The 18,506-nt window shown below is 31.5% G+C and overlaps 1 protein-coding gene and 1 long non-coding RNA gene across 2 annotated transcripts in view; one reads left to right on the forward strand and one right to left on the reverse strand.

Annotated features, from left to right (window-relative positions):
- ADGRL2 (adhesion G protein-coupled receptor L2) overlaps positions 1-18,506 on the forward strand; it is a 450,339-nt gene that overhangs the window by 235,806 nt on the left and 196,027 nt on the right. The window contains exon 2 of the mRNA XM_016145385.2: positions 9,435-9,476. The gene's annotated coding sequence lies outside the window, so the exon portion shown is untranslated. The remainder of the gene's footprint in view (positions 1-9,434; positions 9,477-18,506) is intronic.
- The window catches only part of LOC118613389, a 34,574-nt gene continuing 16,800 nt past the window's right edge, over positions 733-18,506 (reverse strand). Inside the window, exons 2-3 of the long non-coding RNA XR_004955468.1 lie at positions 7,121-7,275; positions 733-2,013 (exon numbers count right to left, since the gene is read on the reverse strand). This is a non-coding gene — a long non-coding RNA (uncharacterized LOC118613389). The remainder of the gene's footprint in view (positions 2,014-7,120; positions 7,276-18,506) is intronic.

The raw sequence follows: 18,506 nt of genomic DNA on the forward strand, positions 1-18,506 counted from the left end.
TTAAGAGACAAAACTGAACAAATGAGTTTGGGGAGAAAGCTAGCCTTTTACAGAGTAAAGGGCAACAGAAAGATTGAAGTACTTTTGGCCAGCCTAATGAAGGGTTTTGAAACTGAGGGCCCTTAGAGGAAACCTGGAATTAGAACAAGTTAAAGAAGTAAAGAATGTTGGGTATGAATGGAGACGGCTTGTTTGTCTAGAGTTGGTGCCTTAATAGAAAAAAGGCAGCCAGCAGCAATAGCCTATGCTGATAAATTGGCATGTATAAGAATGGGGGCAGGAAAAAAACAGTGCTAATGACAGTTAGAGAATTTTTTTTTTAAAGAGCACATGAACTAATCCAAAGGAGTTACTTAAAATTACAGTTTGCTTTCTTCCCCTCTCTTTCTCAGAATTGTTTAAAGAGAAAAGGGAAAGGAAAAGGAAAGGGGTAATTTATAGGATGTATCTTAGGAACTATTATTAGAAGAATAAAAACGAGAACTACTGGCAAATGTAAGTGCATTAGAAATGCAGTAATTAAAAAGTTCCATAAGAAAAAGTGAAAATCAGAGCTAACAGTCTTCCATTAACCTTTACTGTGACTTATAATTCACATTTCACTTTTTTCTCTTAGCGCATATTTCCCTCTTACCATGTGTAATATCTACATGCAATTTTTTGTTGTTGTAACCCCATAGATGTAATAGTATAGATCTTAATTTGTTTTTGTATGTGCTTGTAGTTCATCAGTTTTAATTTTAGGGAAGACTTTTTTTTTTTTTTTTTTAGCAGCTAACGTCTGTTTTGGTAATATAACAGTCATCAGTAAATGATATGAAAAACAATGAAATAATTACAATATTGAGAGAAAGGTAAAGACAGAATAGATGTAACTGGTGATAAAGTGTACTTATTCCGAGAAGACTGAGAGTGTACGTAAATGTTGGGAAGGGGGAAGTTAAGGTATACTTAGAAAATATAGTGGGAATAAGATTAACACAAGCAGTGTGATGAATTAGTTCTTAAGGAAATTAGCCGAAGTTCCTGATGGATGTTTAAGCATTTTATGAACACATGAAAACATTTGTGTTTCTAAATCTTAAATTAAGATATGCTCAAGATTTCATGAGAAATCAATATCCAATAAAATACTGAGCATGTTTGGCAACATTCTAAATACTACTTACGTTATCCCATTTAATACTTCTAAATTGTGTAAAATAAGTGAAATAGAGCCCCCCACTTTATGGGAAACTGATAGAGATGTTAAGCAGCTTGCCCAGTCACATAAGTAGTTAAGTCACAGAGATTTCAAATGCAGGTTGAGTCTAGTTTTGAACACAGGTTGACTCCTGAGTCATGCACTAGTGACCACTATACTGTCTGTGTCCAGGAGAAACATAAAGAAAAAAATGGTACTAAAATTTTTACAAAGAAACCAACCACAGTATTTAAATACTTTATTGTAAAGGCAGTCCATGCTGATGAGCTAAGAAAGATTTTAGTGTTCTTTATTCCAGGGTTGAAGATGGTCTCTCCTGGCCTTATTGCAGTGTTCCAAAAGCCACTTAACGGTACTGTCTCAAAGTGCCTAGCTTATTACAAGGGAATGTCTGAGATGTTAGTGCAAATAGAGCAGAAGAGCAAATCAAGATAACCAGATGTCCCTATTTAGGTTCCTCTTTCTTCTGCTGTATATACTTTAAAAAATATCTGTGGTTTCAGCTCAAAGTAAATCTCATTAAATTATGTTTGAAGATTATGTTCATGTACTACTTGAGAGATGATAATGTTTCATGAATTTTTACATGTTATCCCTAGCCCTTCCACCTTATTTGTTCCAAGGACAGCACAGGAATTGATTTGAGAACAAACCACTGTATACCATACCTTAATCATTGTGTTGTTAACAGGAAAAAGCCAGGGATGGAAGCAAAGCATCTCAGAAGACAATCAATATGAAAGCCTGTTTCTTGATAACTGGAGGCATCATTTCCTGGCCATCCTTGATTATTGGGGAACAACATGAGGCTAGAAAGAGAACACTTCATAATCTAACAACGAAAACTAGTGTAGCTTTTTAAACAATATAAAATTTACCACATATGTAAGCATGTATCTCTCTTGATCCATCTCTCTGAGAAGCTAATGGTAGGTATCCTTGGAAAAATCATTTATTCTTTCTTAAGCATCAGTTTCCTCAGTTGTATTATGGGGAAAACAATGATTCTCCTGAGGCAAGTTACTTAACCTCTCTGTTCTTCAATTTCCTCATTTGTGAGATGAGAGAAACAATTGTATTAGGTTGAAACATAACTTTGCTGATATATAACTGTTTCTCACCTATAGAAATGGCAATCTCATATGGTTCAAGCTAATACTGTTGAGAAGATTGAATGGATGGATAAATTTAAAACAGGCTCAGCTTTGATACACACCCAGTGTTAGTTGTGATCTCAGTTCATCTTCATAACAGCCCTGCGACAGATAATAAGGTTCCACCTTTGAATATAAGTTTATGTGGAAAACTTGGACAGTATTTATAGGTTTATAAGGAGGGAAAATGTAGCTTTATTACGTGCAGTATAACCCTTTGTCCTGTGGTTTCTAAGCTATCAGTGTTTGTATATATGATTAGCCAGCTCTCTGAGCTGCCTTTCCCTCCTTTCCAAGTTTGCCATCTACAAAGTGTTTGGCTGGTTTTGTGGCTGAGATTTTAATAGATACTTGTGTGTGACTTTGTTTACCTTATAAAATGGCTTGAGACCAAAAGAATGAGTAATCCTATGCTCATCAATTCAGAGAGTGGTATAAAAGCATATCAATATGTCAGAGGAAATCATTTAATGGCTCAGGTACTCCTTGGTTATATACAAATAAAGTAAAATAAAATATATTATATAATATAATGCACAGCGACAAATAAAATGGAAGTTGAGTTATTTATATATTCTGATTATTTTGTGGAAAGTTTTTCATTTTGATTTCTTAAATACCAATTGTAAGTTCCTTGCCAGTGGACATTGTGTCTTTGCAAATAGGTATATAATATGTGTCCTAAATTGCTACATGTTAAAAAGAAATAATTTATTAAAATTGAGAATACAGAATATTAAAAATTAGAAAAGAAAAATGCATAAATAAAACAAATATTTTAAAAACTGTTTCATCTATATTTTATAAAATGCCTTTAAGAATGAACTAGAGTGCTGTAGGTATAAAAAAAAAATAAGGGCTGGTAAGCTGACAAGGTTTTTGCAATGTGAGGTCAACCAAGGGTTGCCTCTCCTAAAAAAAAAAAAAAGAATGAACTAGAGAAATGATATGCATATTGTATGTTATTGTCTACTATGAATAAATGTACTATATAAAAATGAAAGTGTTATTTATATATTCTTGGATTAGCTGAGATTTGCTGGCCTTTCATTGAAAAGATTTTGCCCCATGTCTAAATGTCTGCCAGCCCACAGGGAGGTCCTCCTGGTCATGCATTGTGATGTGCTGATAGAAGCCCTAAATAACAATAAGGCTTCATGGACTTATTATAATTATGGGAGATAAAGAAACAAAGACCAACATATCAAGCAAAAATAGAAGCTACACTAAAAAATCAGTAATTTCTAAGAACACATTTTGATTGATTCTTTTCTGAATAAATGTTTTTATTGTATGCAGCTGATGCCATATTACCTCATGCAAATACTCATAATGGAGATGAAAATAACAGTATTCCTAACCGCATTGTTATAAGTGTTTAATTATGAAACTTAGCAATTTGCCTGGCACTACTAATAAGCACTCAAAAACACTAGTTGTACAACTATTGCTAATTAATATTATTATTATCATTATGATATAGTAAGATCAGAAGTTGAGAGATATATGTGAGGGCATAATGATAATTTTATAGAAAGATAAGAACAGAAGGGCTAACATGTTAAGTCTTGTTAAGAAGGGATACAGTTTTGCCATATGGAAAAGAGGAATCACATTCATGATTCCCCATAGATTTTACCTAAACTCGACTTGTTTTCAAACAGTCAGTAGACCCACAATTATTCCACTGAGAAAGTGTCTCTGAATTGACCATGCCCATACAAACTAATTAATCAACAAGTAATTGAGTACCAAATCTTTGAAATATGCAGATAAAGTGTAATAAAGCCGGTTTTCCTATATCCACATTCTCTCTTCATTAGCATATTTTTCATGAGATTGACACACTAAGCTTCCTAAATGCAATTTTTGTCATTTGTAACTGCCAGAGAACATAAAGCCGTTCTCAAATGCCTGCTATATCAAGCCCAAGTGACTGTCTAGCTTTAAGGATCCTCTACAGTCTTACAATTCAGAGTTTTGCACTAGCACCAACATCACCTGGGAACTTGTTAGAAATAGATAATCTCACAACTCAATCCAGATCTACTACAGTCAGCAGTTTAACAAGATCCCCAGGTATGTAAATGGAAGTTTGAGAAATGCTGCCCTACAATACCCATTAATCTAAACCAAACAAAATCACTAGCCCATAATATAACCCATGGTCCCATCAAGAAGAATTAAATCCTTTCATTAATATTTTTGCATCCAAAGCAACCCCTTTGCTCATGTTCTTAACTCCACGAGAAATACTTTATTCCTTCCTACCTAGTAAGTCCCATCTATTCTTGAAGGTCCTATGAAAAGTCTCATTTTCTTCCATCAAATTAAGACCATTTCAAGCCACACTAACCGTGCTGAATACTTCTTGTATCAAGGTCAACACCATTTCATTCTTCTTATTTATTATTCATTCATTATTCATTGAACAATCATTTTCTGAATGCTTCCAATTGTTTACCAGGCTCTGGTGCACTGGCCAGAATGCAAACAAAAATCAACTTTCCCTGCCCTCATTAAGCTCACAATCAGAACAATAATAGTTCACTAAAGTTACCTTAAATTCCACAGGCAAGGAGTGCAAGTGTGTAGATGTAGGGGCGCAGGACCACATTGCATAAAGCTGCATAATTTGTACTATTTTTATTGTTAAAACTACTTAAATGAAGAAACTAATGTTGTTGAAATATATTAAAACTTTTTGTGGCATAAAATAGATTAAATATTTCAACTGATTGAGACAAGACAACCACAAGAGATATTGTTTTTAAACTGTTTCATGTTATTTCATGATTCTATAAACCATTGTTAGTCTTTTTATAGGCCAGCAATATGTCTTTCTTCATTCACTCAACAAAGAGAATTTTTAAATAGCTCTTCTTTGCCCTTTTATCACTCTTTAAGTTTAGACATGGTAGGCACTAAATAAATACTTGTTGACTGAAGACAGTCTTTGATCTCAAGTTGGGGACAAGGTTTATACACATGGAACAACCATTGCACAAATGCAGCCCTTTCCTCCTACTGCTATCCATGACATAAGGAAACATTCATGAATTTGCAATGACTCCTTAGTTTACTAGTAGTGTCTTTTGGATCAAAAGCTTCCTCCAGGGTGCCATGGAAGTTTCTGTTTCTCTGAAGCTAATGTTTGTGTTCACCAGAGACTGTATTGGAGCACAGCCAACCAAATGGAATTGGCTAGTAAAAGCTTTTGTGGGTGAGCATTTTGGAAATAAGTCTCAAGATCATTTGCCAGCAAAATCTCAGCAGGTGGAATTTTAAACATAAGTTAATGTAAAGGTTTGATTTAAGAGGCCTGGAAAGGCAGGGGAGATAAAATAATTAATGAAGTATGCAACATCCCATATTCTTTGAGAGTAAAAGTAAAAGTTAACTTTCTTGTTATTGCAAAAACCACTTATCAGCTCTTTAGATAAAAACAGATGCTTCTGGTAGACAGCAATTCTTAAAAAGATCTCGTGCTCCAAATTGCACTGGAACACATTAAGGTTAGATATTATGCAAGACCTTTTGTGAGTCCCTTAGTTCCTTCATTGTGATCCCAGTTTCCTTGTGAGATTGGAATCCCAATGGCACAAGGAAATTTCAAAACCAAACAAAGCAAAAAGATTATTTTCAGTTAACATAAACTATAGAAAATTTACAGGATATGGTTTTACACGAAAAGCATGCGTTACTTTGACTCAAGAATCATCAATTTACATATATATAGTCTTCTAATTGATTGCAACTTTCCTTTATCATCTTACTCAGCAATCTTGCCAAAGATGAACATTCCCACTTGATGTGCAATTTTCTCTTCAACGTTTAATTTCTCTGGGTATAGAAGAAAATCTCTAGACTCTTACTTAAGCAATTAATATTTCTTAAGTGAATATAGAGCCTGAGGATAGCACCCAAATCTTTCTTTCATCCAGAGAACAAGACTAACACAAGCAGGGGTGTATGCGTTGTCTGGCAGCACCCCAGCTCTAGGTAGAAGAGCAATGTCAAAACTGAAAGGGAAACTCATTCTTCACCTCTGGTCACTCCTTGGCATCTACTGAGGTTCTTGAAAGAATGCCAGTTAGGACTGATCTATACATTTCCTTGGGGATTTTAGATAACTCTTCACTAAAAACTGTTTGGTTTTCTCATTTAAATCATTTCTCTAGAATAGGATTTGCAAACTTGCTGCTGAAGATGCTGTTTGCAGATCATTGCTAGATTTTCATACCAACATAAAGTACTGATAGTTGAAAGATTCATTAAGAAGTGACTCATCTTAACTCCCAGATCTAAATTTGTAGAGTGGTTCTACCACATTTTCTATAATGTCGTCTCAGAATTCAAGCAACAGAAAATAAAGAGTTCATAAGTAAATAGTTTATGGAATATGCCTAGACAAGGAATTTGCCACTTCATACCTGTGCCATTGTTTAAGCACTTCTAATTGTTTTAAGTTTTTCTTTAGATAGAGCTGTTAAAACGAACTTAGATCATTTTGCTCCTTAATTGCAATTTAGAAAAATATTACACAGTATCCAATTAAAAAGTCACTACTTGCAAAATTCCATACATTTATGAAAATATAATCAACAATTTAATACATCATGCTTTTGCTCATTAAATTGTATTACTAAAGCCTTACCAAATTTTCTTCATGCGTGGCCCTCAATTTAAGTTTAATACTCTATGGTATTCCTCCTGTATCAGGTTTTGCCCTGTCTACAATGATTATCCTTCTTTCTCTTACCTGATCCCAAGAAATAGAAAAAGCTTCTTTGATGTGCCAATCCAAAGTATGTTCAGATTAAAGATAAATAGTTCAACAGGTTTGTTGATGGTTGATATTGGAATGCTGGAGGTTGTTTCCTTCACTCGTCCACCCTCCTGTTGAGGTCAAGTGACCTATGAGTTGTTGGAATGTGTATTGAATTAGTAAAAACTTCTAATAACAGAATGGTGACAGAAAAACCAAAAGCAAAAGCAAAAAAAAAAAAATCAATGAAGTAGGAAAGTCCAAATACATATTCATATCAAGTCCTATACTTGTCCAATAGTTACAAGCCTCTCTGAAAATATTTATGTGTGGGTAGAGGCAAGTTGTTCATTAAATTGTAAAAAGCATTATCAGATTCATCAAGACTTGGTTGTAAATTTGACTACACGGTTTTGGCTCATAGAGAAATGAAGAGGAAATATCTGATTAAGTGCATTGCTGCTGAGGCAACTGAATGTTGCCATAGCAATTGAGATGAAATGTGCAAGAAGTGAGATAATTAAATCTAACCCCTTTAATAGTTTTGACAGTCAATGCACTGCCAATAGGAAAAGTTATCCATAGTATTAAGATAAAACACATTCTTCATGGAAAGTCTTCTTACTAGTATTTTGTTGTACCCTTTCTAAATACATTGCTTTAGGTGTCTAATTTGAATGTTCTCTTTTAATAAAATACAGTTTTGACCTTGGACTGCAGCTGCCTGTAATTTCTGCTAGTTTATTGTATCATGGGAGCAGACATCTATAAAAAATATCCATTTTTTTTCCCCTCTAGTTCTTTAAAAAAGTATACAAAAGCCAAAGTTGTCATATTTGAACTTGGAATTCAATAATATCTAGAACGTGCTGCCCTCTTCAGGAGCTGGTGCTTAAAAATACTTTGATAATCTTTTTTGCCATTCAGAAATTATAAATATGAGTTGTAATATCAAAACTTGTATTAATGATACTTTAGGAATAAAAACCACATACAATATTTCTAAGTTAAAATTTTTTCCATCAAAATCTTTCATTAAATAATCAAAAATATAAAATTTTGAAATAACTTATTAATATTTATGCTTGAATATAAAAAAAAGTTTCCTTAAAGGAAACCACATATATGGGGAAAATTCCTAAATCATTACAGAACTTCAGACTTCCAAATTGACTATCCAAATGTTTCTTTAAGAGTTAAATATCGAAAAAATAAGATATTTTCCATGTGAAATCTAAGGATATACTTCAAATCTTAATTTTATTCTGCAGTAAAAAGTCAGTAAATTTGGAAACATCAATATTTGTAAATTTAAATTTTAGCTAGTTTTCATTTATAAAAACATAATCTTTCTTGGAAATAATGATTTAAAATTATATTAATACATTATAATTTTTATTCAAAATTATTTCACTAAAAAATAATATTGAAGGATCTAAAATGTCATTATCCATTATCTATTAAAATTTCCTTTGCCATTATCTAATTTTGGAGGAGGGAGATGAATTCAGGGAGTTTTTCTCTAAATAAAGTTTATGATCCTTAAAAAAAAAAAGAAAAAGAAAATGACCAATACGGAATAATATTAATTATCCAGATATAAGAAAAGTATATTTTCTGATTTATATTAGAACTATTGAGTTTATTTTATTCTAATTACAAAGGTGAAAGTAAATGTCAATTAAAATTTTTTAAACTTTAAAAATTCAATAAAATACCATTTCAAAATATAGTTTTTTAATCAAGAGAAAATAAAAAGAAAATAGATGATTCTTTTTTATCATTTAGTTAGAGTGGCAAAGTAGGAGCTTGGACTCCTAATTTTGTTTCTGAGATTCTACATCAAATTTTTAGTTCAAAATTCCAAACAGAAAGTTTATTTACATACAGATAATATAATGATCATTAATGTTTACTTCAGGAAACTGCCCTTTAATTTTTCCTTAGAGTTTTAGGTACTGTATAGCTGTTTTCATCCTTATCAATGTAAAATTCAACAGAGCTAAAAAGGAGAATGGGGAAAAAAATCTATTGACAATATCTTTTTAATTCTGTATTTGTTTTGTTGACAATAAATGGTTTAATCTTAACTTCGAAAGTACTTATCACAACAATCACTTAATCCTAAAGTCGCTCTGTCCAAAGGCACGTAATAAATGTTCAAGAATTCTTAGAACATGAATTTGTGTTTTCTGCAATAGGTTTGCTTCACTTTTTGTTTTACTGATGATGCATTACATTTGGCAGTTAGGATCCCTGTGGATGAAAATATAACAAATAATTTTTTTTTTTTTTTTTTGCTTTCCAGAGTATTTATGGCACAATGATAAATTTCATCTTTCCCAGAATGGTAAGTAAAGAGCTCTTTTTATATTTGATTGTACTGAACACAAATAAGAAAAAGTTATAATTAAAGTAGAGCATTATTTGTTAAATGTGTTGAATGATCTGATAATTTATAAGGTAGCTGATACTCTTGAAATAAATAGATGTTGCATTCAAATTCCATAACTATTTCAAAATTCTCAGCAATGATGCTAGAGGCTTTTCAGAGGGAATATAAGGTTTTGCTTTCTCTGGTGGACTGCAATTGACACAGCGTATTCAACATTTTGTTTTCTGGGATAATTTATTTAAAAATATACAAAGATATAGAAATAAATGTGATTTACATCCTATGAGCAGAAAGAAAAAGCATATCTGTGATACATATTGAGAGTGAGTAAGAATCCTTTGGAATTTCTACTGTTACATAAAAACTAATTGTAATTTATGTTCGACCAGGGCTTTGCAGCATCTGTGAATTTAAAAATATTTGTTTTCTAAGAACATTTATCATTACTTCTAGGCTAGCTAGCTATTGCATGATTTTATTTAAATATATAGTTTGTTGTCTTTATGTTTTTATGACTTAAAAGCATAATATTTAGTTTTATTTTTAATTATAACCTCTTTATAATTCAAATGAAAATTGTCTTATTGAATGGAAAACATCAACGTAAAATTATATTTCTCAGCAAATTATGACTGTCCTCTATGAAGCTTTTTTCCCCCCAGTGGTTCTTGAATATTCCATATACAAATAAGGAATTTCTCATTGTAGAAAAAGAAAGATCACTTTGAATAAACCAATCATCAAAAAGTGCTATGTTAAATGAAAAAGCAGGGCACAAAATGCAGACATTATATGTTATATGCATGTGTGCTTGTGTATCAAGGGGAAAGAGAATTGGGATCATATTGTAGGCTTAGAAAATAAATTTACATAAAGCATGCAAAACAGTAGTTTAATAGTTTAATAGTCTTTATTCCTTCTTCACTTTCTGAATTTCCTATAATAAATATGCATTATTCTTATAATCAAAAATATTTTTTGAGGAATAGGCTATATAAAATAGAATATTTATTATTTATGAGTTGGGCATATAAAAAATTGAAGAAATATCCCATTATGACAACTGCATAACCAAAATAATCTTATACAATTAAAAAGAAAACTTTCCACTTAATTCCGGAAGGAACTAAAAATATAAAATGAAGATTAATAAAAAATAAAGGAATGAAATATTCGAAGTGAGAATAAAGCTATTACTTTTATAAATTTTACTACAATACATAAGTACTAGTAGAATTCAGGCATAAGTTTGAAAAAATAAACATTTAAAAACTAAAATGAAAAAATCTGCAACTTTACATTTGCTTTTATATTTGGTATTTTATGAACTTTTTTTCAGAAGAAAGGAGCTAGCTAGAAAATGCTAAAACATGAAGGCAAAACTTTAAAAATAAACTCACTTTAAGTAAATAGCTCAAGCTACTCAGTAATAAGAAAGAACTCTGATCTAAAATCTACTGTATAATTTACCCATCTACAACCAATTGTCATCTTTGTAACTTTAATATGAAGAATTATTTTAAGGTCTAAGATTAAAGGAAATTAAAGGGTAATAGACAACTAGGCAAGTATAAAGAAATGTTAGCACAAGAATTGCTTTTAACCTAAAATATGTTTAAAATCATTAAATAATGTTAATAAACCAAAAAATTAATAGTAAACATAAATAGTGCACCTAATAGAATATTTTTGAGATTAAAGATTTCTTCTCAAGAGTAATTTACTATAGGGTGAAACTTAGCATAAAGGTATCAATTATATTTGTATCTCATGTGTCCAGAAATTTTATCCAGAAATAAGCAGATAATTTCAGAAAAAAATGTAGGGGGAAAAAAAAGGTGCTCTAGCAATCACCTAATACTGTACACATTAATGCTTTCCAAATCCTCCTTCCAGAATATTATGAAAGCTTAAAGGGACAAGAGAGGAATGCATTGAATAGTTAGAGGATTTTTGTACCTATTCAACAGAAATAAGAATTGAGGGATCATATACTAGTTGTATGATTTTGAGTATAAGATATTTCATATACTTGGGTTTAAAATTCCTGATCTGTTAAATCAGGGAGTTATACTAAAAGATTTTTGATAAAATCTAAATTATTTTCTGGCTTTAGAATTTTGCAATAAAACTATATATCCTTAACTTACTACGCAGTTTATTGTAAGATTTGGAGTTATAGGATGGAAAAGGTTTTAATGAAAAGGAAATTTCATTCATTCGCAAAATTCGTTTATATTGAGAGTCTAATCCAAATTATATCATGTAAATGAGGGATTATATATTGTGTATTTTGATAATATTTTCATATTATTTTTTAATGTACATAAACCTTTAATTTGAATTTTCCTCCCTTTGCTTTGAATGAAATAACAATGTATATAGTGTGTGAGAAAATCCGGCATTAGCCTTTTCAAAAGTGTGGGGACCAATTCACACCTGTTTGTATACGGAAATTTATATTTCTAATAGTTTTATGCTGATAAGATGCTAATCTGAGATATTGGAGAATCTAAAATTTTAATTCATAATTTTATTTTTGCATTCATTCTATACCATCTTTAGTACAACTAACAGATAGTGACGTTTTAGAAAAAAAATCAACAAAATTAACCTCCTGTCCATAACCAAGAGCAAGGTCAGTGTAAAATTATTGGATAAATAAAACATCTGCTTATTCAAACTATTTTTTTTCCTGATTTTTAAGTGCACAAATTTAAGCAAATAGCCAAAGGTCCGAATTACTAGGTGAACTAAATTGAAATGTAGATATATATTTTGTTGACATGTAGCTATTAAAACTGAACTTTAAAGCAGATAAATCTTCAGCATTACCAAAATTTTAAAATAGATTAGAGATAAATGCCAACTATTTAAATAAAGTAAACTTCTCAATGTAATTAACCTGCATTTCAACAAAATAGATCTTCCTTCTCATTCCCAATTCTGACTGTACTTAATGAACAAAGATTAAATGCATATTTCTCTGAATGGTCTTCCAATCTTCAATCAACAATATAAGATACTTTATTCTGAGAACATCATTAAAAATTTATTTCCTTATTTCATTAATGACAAAAATTCCATATTGGAGTTAATTACAGCCAATAGTCATTTTATCATTTATCTTTTAAAATTCCACAATATTTTCCAATATATCAAATTCCAATTTTTAGGTCAGACGATAGTAATATTAAAGCATTATTAATTAGCCAACAGATTACTTCTAAAATTTTGAAAAAAAGCAAAGATAAAAACAGTCCTCTCCTTTTCCTTCAATTAAAATTGCGTGCAATTATTCTTGTACATTATAGATCTCTTTTGGGATTTCCGGTTTCGAACAAACTTTTTGGTTCATTTCACAGGAATAATATTCATCTTAATTAGCAAAAAAACAATTGATGGGCTTTTACAAGAGGGAGTTCACTCTGTGCACTGAATTACTGCCACTAGATTATCTTTTTTTTTTTTTTTTTTTTTTTTTTTTTTAAAAAAGCCATGCTTTTAAAGCAGTTAGTTTTAGTTGAATATGTTATCTGTTAGTAGACATTACTTTGAAGACAGGCTGTCGTTCCTGATGAGTGATTAATCCATTTTGTTTTAACCTCCAAACTTTCCTAAGCAATATCCAAATTTAGTTTCTGAAATGATTTATTACAATTTTATATCAGTTCAAATACACAAATCAAAATGTTGAAATAAATAAAAAGGCATTTCTGGTATTGAATTGTTTTATAAAGTTTATAAGGTTAAAATGCTTGCTTTCTTTACTTTTTTATATTTAGTAGGTAAAAATAAAATCTCTGATACATAATAAGAAATAACAAATCATAAATACCATTTGCAGAACATAACTATAATTCATTAGCTTACAATGTTGTATAGTATTCCATTCTATGACATAATTTGTTTTTAACATTGATGGATATTTGGGTTACTTCCAGTATTTTGTTTCTGTTTTTTACTGTTACACATTGTGCTATGAATTTTATGAACATATAAGTGAATATGTACAAAAATTTCTCTAGGGTAAGTGGTTTCTAACGTAGAATGATTTTGCCCCCAGAGAATATTTGGCAATGTGTGGAAACATTTCTGGCTGTCATAAATTGGGGGATGCTGCTGTCGCCAAGTAGGTAAAAGCCAGGGATGCTTTAAACATTCTAGAAGGCCCAGGACAGCCCCCACAACAAAGAATTATCTGAACTAAAATGCCAATAGAGCAAAGTTGAGAAATTGCTCTAGAATATATGCTTGAAAATAAATTGCTGGATCATAGAATATGGAAAATTTCAAATTAATTAGGTAATTCCTAACCTTTATATAAAATGTCAATTTTGCACCCCTACCAGGAGTATAAAGATAAATATTCCAATAGTGTTGCATTCTTGTTAGCATTTAATATTGTCAGATATTTTTATTTCGCGAATGTGAAATAAAAATTCCTCATAGTTTGTATCATAGTCTCTCCTAGTAATTTTAAACTGGAATTACAGAACACACTCTTAGGCAATGTAAAAATTTATTGGTTGATGGATCCCAAAGAAGGTTCATTCTGAGCCTTAATTCCAGTTATTAATTTTCTAGGGGTCCATGAACCAGTTAACTGGCTTTGCTGAAGCTTATTTGAGTTGTTTCTGTAACTTGCAACCCAAACAGTCCTGATAACTACACTTTTATAAAGAAAATTAAATTCTGAGATGATTTCCCTGCATGCTGATGGGTATAGAGAGCAATAGATGAATAATAACTTTAATACTTTTTCTGCTACAAGGGAAGGGACTTGTGCAGAGTTCCTCAGCGGGTTCTCTTAAAGCCCTGTCATGATCTTCCTTCTGACTTCCTGAGGCTGGTCAAAGTAAGAAGGATTACCTAAATTTATTTCTCTTGACAAGGTTTAGGACCACTAGTATTTTAACAATTAAACTTCTGGCATTTAGAGGAAATACAATACTATCAAGAAGCCATTCCTAGATGTAATATTATTTTCCAGTTACTTTCTACTTGAGATTTGGATAGCCTGAATGGAAGAGAAAGAGACTGAAATTTAAGAGAAGAACTACTATGGTACATTTTATGCTATGTTAAGGACCTGGCTGGTCCATTTTAACTTATTTACTAGTTAAGTGTTAAGGGCAAAATTCACATGTTGAATAGTCCAAATCCCCAGTACCTCAGCATGTGACTGTAATTGCAGAGAGTCTTTAAAGAAGTTATTAATATTAAATGAGGTCATTGTGGATGAGCCCTAATCCAATGTGACTGGTGTCTTTATGAGAAGCGATTAGGACAGACACACACAGAGGAAGACAACTTGAAGACATAGGGAGAAGATGGCCATCTATAAGCTGGGGAGAGGTTTCATAGAGGAAACCACCTTGTCTGCCAAACCTACCCATAAATGTCTCTCAAATATCTGCTATTCTCTCTGTTCCCACTATTGCTACCTTACTTTAGGCTTTGTGTTTCTTACTTAAAGTATTCAAATAAATATCAGCTTCTCATCATTCTAAATCAAGCATTCATAGTCATGCTAGCAAACCCACACAACTGTGACTTTGTTCAGGATAAAGTCTGTTATGTACTCTATTCTTTTCCCAAGTGTGTAGTCTATGGTTCCTACACCTGGCTGTGCATCAGAATTTGGGGTGGCATTTTTTTCAGTTACAGAGTTCCAGGCCTCAGATTTTATCTATTGAATCAAAATCTATAGGCATGTGAGCTAGAAATTGATATTTTTAACATGTTCTTAAATTGATCTTATGAATAATGAACATCTGTTACTTTATTTGCCCGTTTATTAATGGTCATGTGACAGCTTACCTAAAACTACTTACTTTAGCCTTTTCTCCACTACTTCTTATTGTGTCTTCCATTATAATGTTTTATAAATAATAAATCTATTTACACTTTTTTGAAATAAAATGGTGATTCTTTTACATTAAGAATGTATTTCAAGAATTTTCTTGTTAAAGGTCCATATCTATTATTGATTACAATATGTCTTTCTTCTAAGAAGCTACAAAAATGCCATAAATAGATATTTTAATATGTATATTACTAAAAATAAATGAAGCCTATCCAGTTTGCTCATAATTGTCTCTAATTATGAGAAAGAATTGGTAGAAATGTTTACTGCCCTTGTAGTTATTTTGTGACTGAGCCTCATTCATATTTATAAATTGTGTAGTAGGGCCACAAGTGTGAAAGTGGGTTTAGCATTCACCTCGGAGAAGGAGGAAGTAGCATGTCAAATTCTATTATAATCTACCATATTATTAACTTAATTTATGTACTTATCATTCGGCAAAAATTGACAACTTTATACCCTGAAAAGAAAAAAACGTACTGCTTTTCTCACTTTAAATAATAATAATAAAAAACATAGCTTCAAGGATGAAGCAGTGAGTCTTTGCATCTACTCCTAGGTAAGAAACATAACCCTAGCAAAAACTAACAAATAATTGCAACCCTTAGAAATAAACTCTGCTGCTTGAAATCGAAGGCACTCTTTCTGACCATATTTAGATAACGAAAGTAGAACTTGCTGAATATATCTGCCAAACTGATTGATTCAATAAATATTTGTTTTATGTCTATTATATCAAGCATTATAGAATATAGGAAGGTTAAAACATGGCATGATTCCTGATTTTGTGGAGTTTTCAGTTTAGTTAACAGAAGTCCTAGTTAAAAAAGAAAAAAAAAAATGAGGGATGCTTACAAAAGCCAGGAATGAAAGTAAAGAGGTAGAGTGTGTGAGTAGAGGTCATGCCCAAAAGACACTTCCTGCAGGGACCACTTATTCTGTGCTCAGATGTCAACAGCTAGTAGTACTCTGAAACTTGAGTAAACAAATGGGCATGATTTCTTTCAGGATAGTCTTTGCTATCTGTAATACTTTATAAAAAGGCTGTTATAAAAACTAAATATTATCTTTGGTCTACTTTTCCTGTTCTAAATGTGTACATTCATGGATTCATTACACAAATATTTCATTAAAAGTACTTATAAAAAATGGCCTCTTAAGCAGACTGAAAGGGTTCAGTATGAAGTGATATACTAACCAACTACTCAGTCCTTGGCTTATTTCTTCCTAGCTCATATTCCTACCATCGTGGATTCTTCAGATTATAATTTTGATCGCATGGGACAATAAAGTTTTAGTGCTTTCAAACTTGGTTAGAATTACTAGAAAAAGGAAGCAATTTCTTTCATCAAGATATTGTGTCTTTGAAAAATTCTGACTATAAGTGGTTTTGTTTTTAAACTAAACAATGCCTCATTATACATTGTAGCATTTTAATTTAGCTTCTTTGGGCCATTTGGAATAAAGCTAATCCTTCTTCCACATATTTTTAAATTCAAAACATATAGATGAAACATTTATGAAATTATGATAGGCTTAGTAAAGAGATTTGGAAAATTTTAGAAAGTAAGTAAAAGAAGAAAAAAGCTATATTGCCAGTACCCAATATAATCACACTTAAAATTCTGATATATCTATTTCTAGATGTTTTACTGTAAATAGTTTTGATTCACTGTTATCGTATATAATTTATCATCACATATGTAAACATACACACATACATAATTTTGCTTCCTTCTAATGGAGGAATCTGCTGTAGAGGATATGAGGGTATACTGAAGACAGACAGACCTGAGTTCAAAGGCAAGCATTATTACTTGCTAGCTTTTGCTGCCTTAGACATGTTACTTTATTTCTTTTAGCCTCAATTTATAATCTGTAACTAGAACCCACTTCTTGCAGTTGTGTTGAACATTAATTAATGTAAAATGTTTAACACCTAGCAAGAAAATACTAAATGCTAAATAATAATAATATTAGTTATTATTACTTATTATTATATTATAGTTATTATTATTATTATTTATACTTTTCTGATATAGCTATCAAATACAACTTTCAGGCTAAGAGTTCCTCAATTCATTCGGCCTTTTCTCATATGAGATGGCTTATGTTCCCTTCCCATGAAGGCTGCTCAATACTGAAAGTTTTATAATCTTTCCATTCATATCTTCCTTAAAAATCACTGCTCTCAGAACTGAACATGGTGATCGAAACAACTTGAAATAGAGTCATATTATGTCCTCTTATTAAATGCAATCCTAAATTTGTTATTGCAGCCTAAATTATTTTTATTTATTCTCCCTCTCCCCTTCCCTTTTCTGCTCCCTCTACCTCTCACTCCTGTCCCTTCTCCCTTCCACTCCTTTGTTCTCCAGCTCCTGCCTCTGCCTCTTCTCCTTCTTCCCCTCCCCACACTTTTCTCTCCTCTCTTGCTCCTCATTCTCCTTTTTGGAACCACATTATACCATTGATTCACTGCCAATTAAAGCTACTCTCTCTTCCTCCGCACCCCATGAGTACTGTTGCTAAGTCTTATATCCCTCAAATCAAATTAAGCAGTTGGTATTTTGTTCTCAAGGCAGGACCTCGCAACTCCAACCAAATAGTATATTGTTAGATTTTGTCTTTCGGCTGTTAAGAACTTTTAGATTTTGATCTTACAATACAATGCATTTACTCATCTAAATTAGGGCATGTCATTGATATTTGATAGGCATGCATTATAGATTTGTCTTAGCCATTGATAAATATGTGCACATCACACAGGACCAAGAACAAAGGCCTGCAGTGTACCTTCCTCTCAGCTGACAAGAAGCATTAAAATTACCATTGAAAATAATCATTTAGCCAGTTATAAAAATGTATAATAGTACTATCTATCCCTAACCTATTCTTCTCCATCTGGTCCACAAAGATATAAAGAAAGACTTTATTAAATGACTTCCTAGAATCCAGATATCATATCTAATGCCTTGATATACTGTAAAGTAAACCTTTAAAGAATCTATGAGATTGAGCTGAATAGTTATTCTTATTGATTTTATACTTTTTCCTAATAACTGCTTTTTAAAATGTTCGCAAAAAGTCTTTTATAAATATAATTGAGGCTACTC

This window comes from Rousettus aegyptiacus, unplaced genomic scaffold, assembly GCF_014176215.1.
Source record: "Rousettus aegyptiacus isolate mRouAeg1 unplaced genomic scaffold, mRouAeg1.p scaffold_m13_p_1, whole genome shotgun sequence".
NCBI classification, from domain to species: Eukaryota; Metazoa; Chordata; class Mammalia; order Chiroptera; family Pteropodidae; genus Rousettus; species Rousettus aegyptiacus.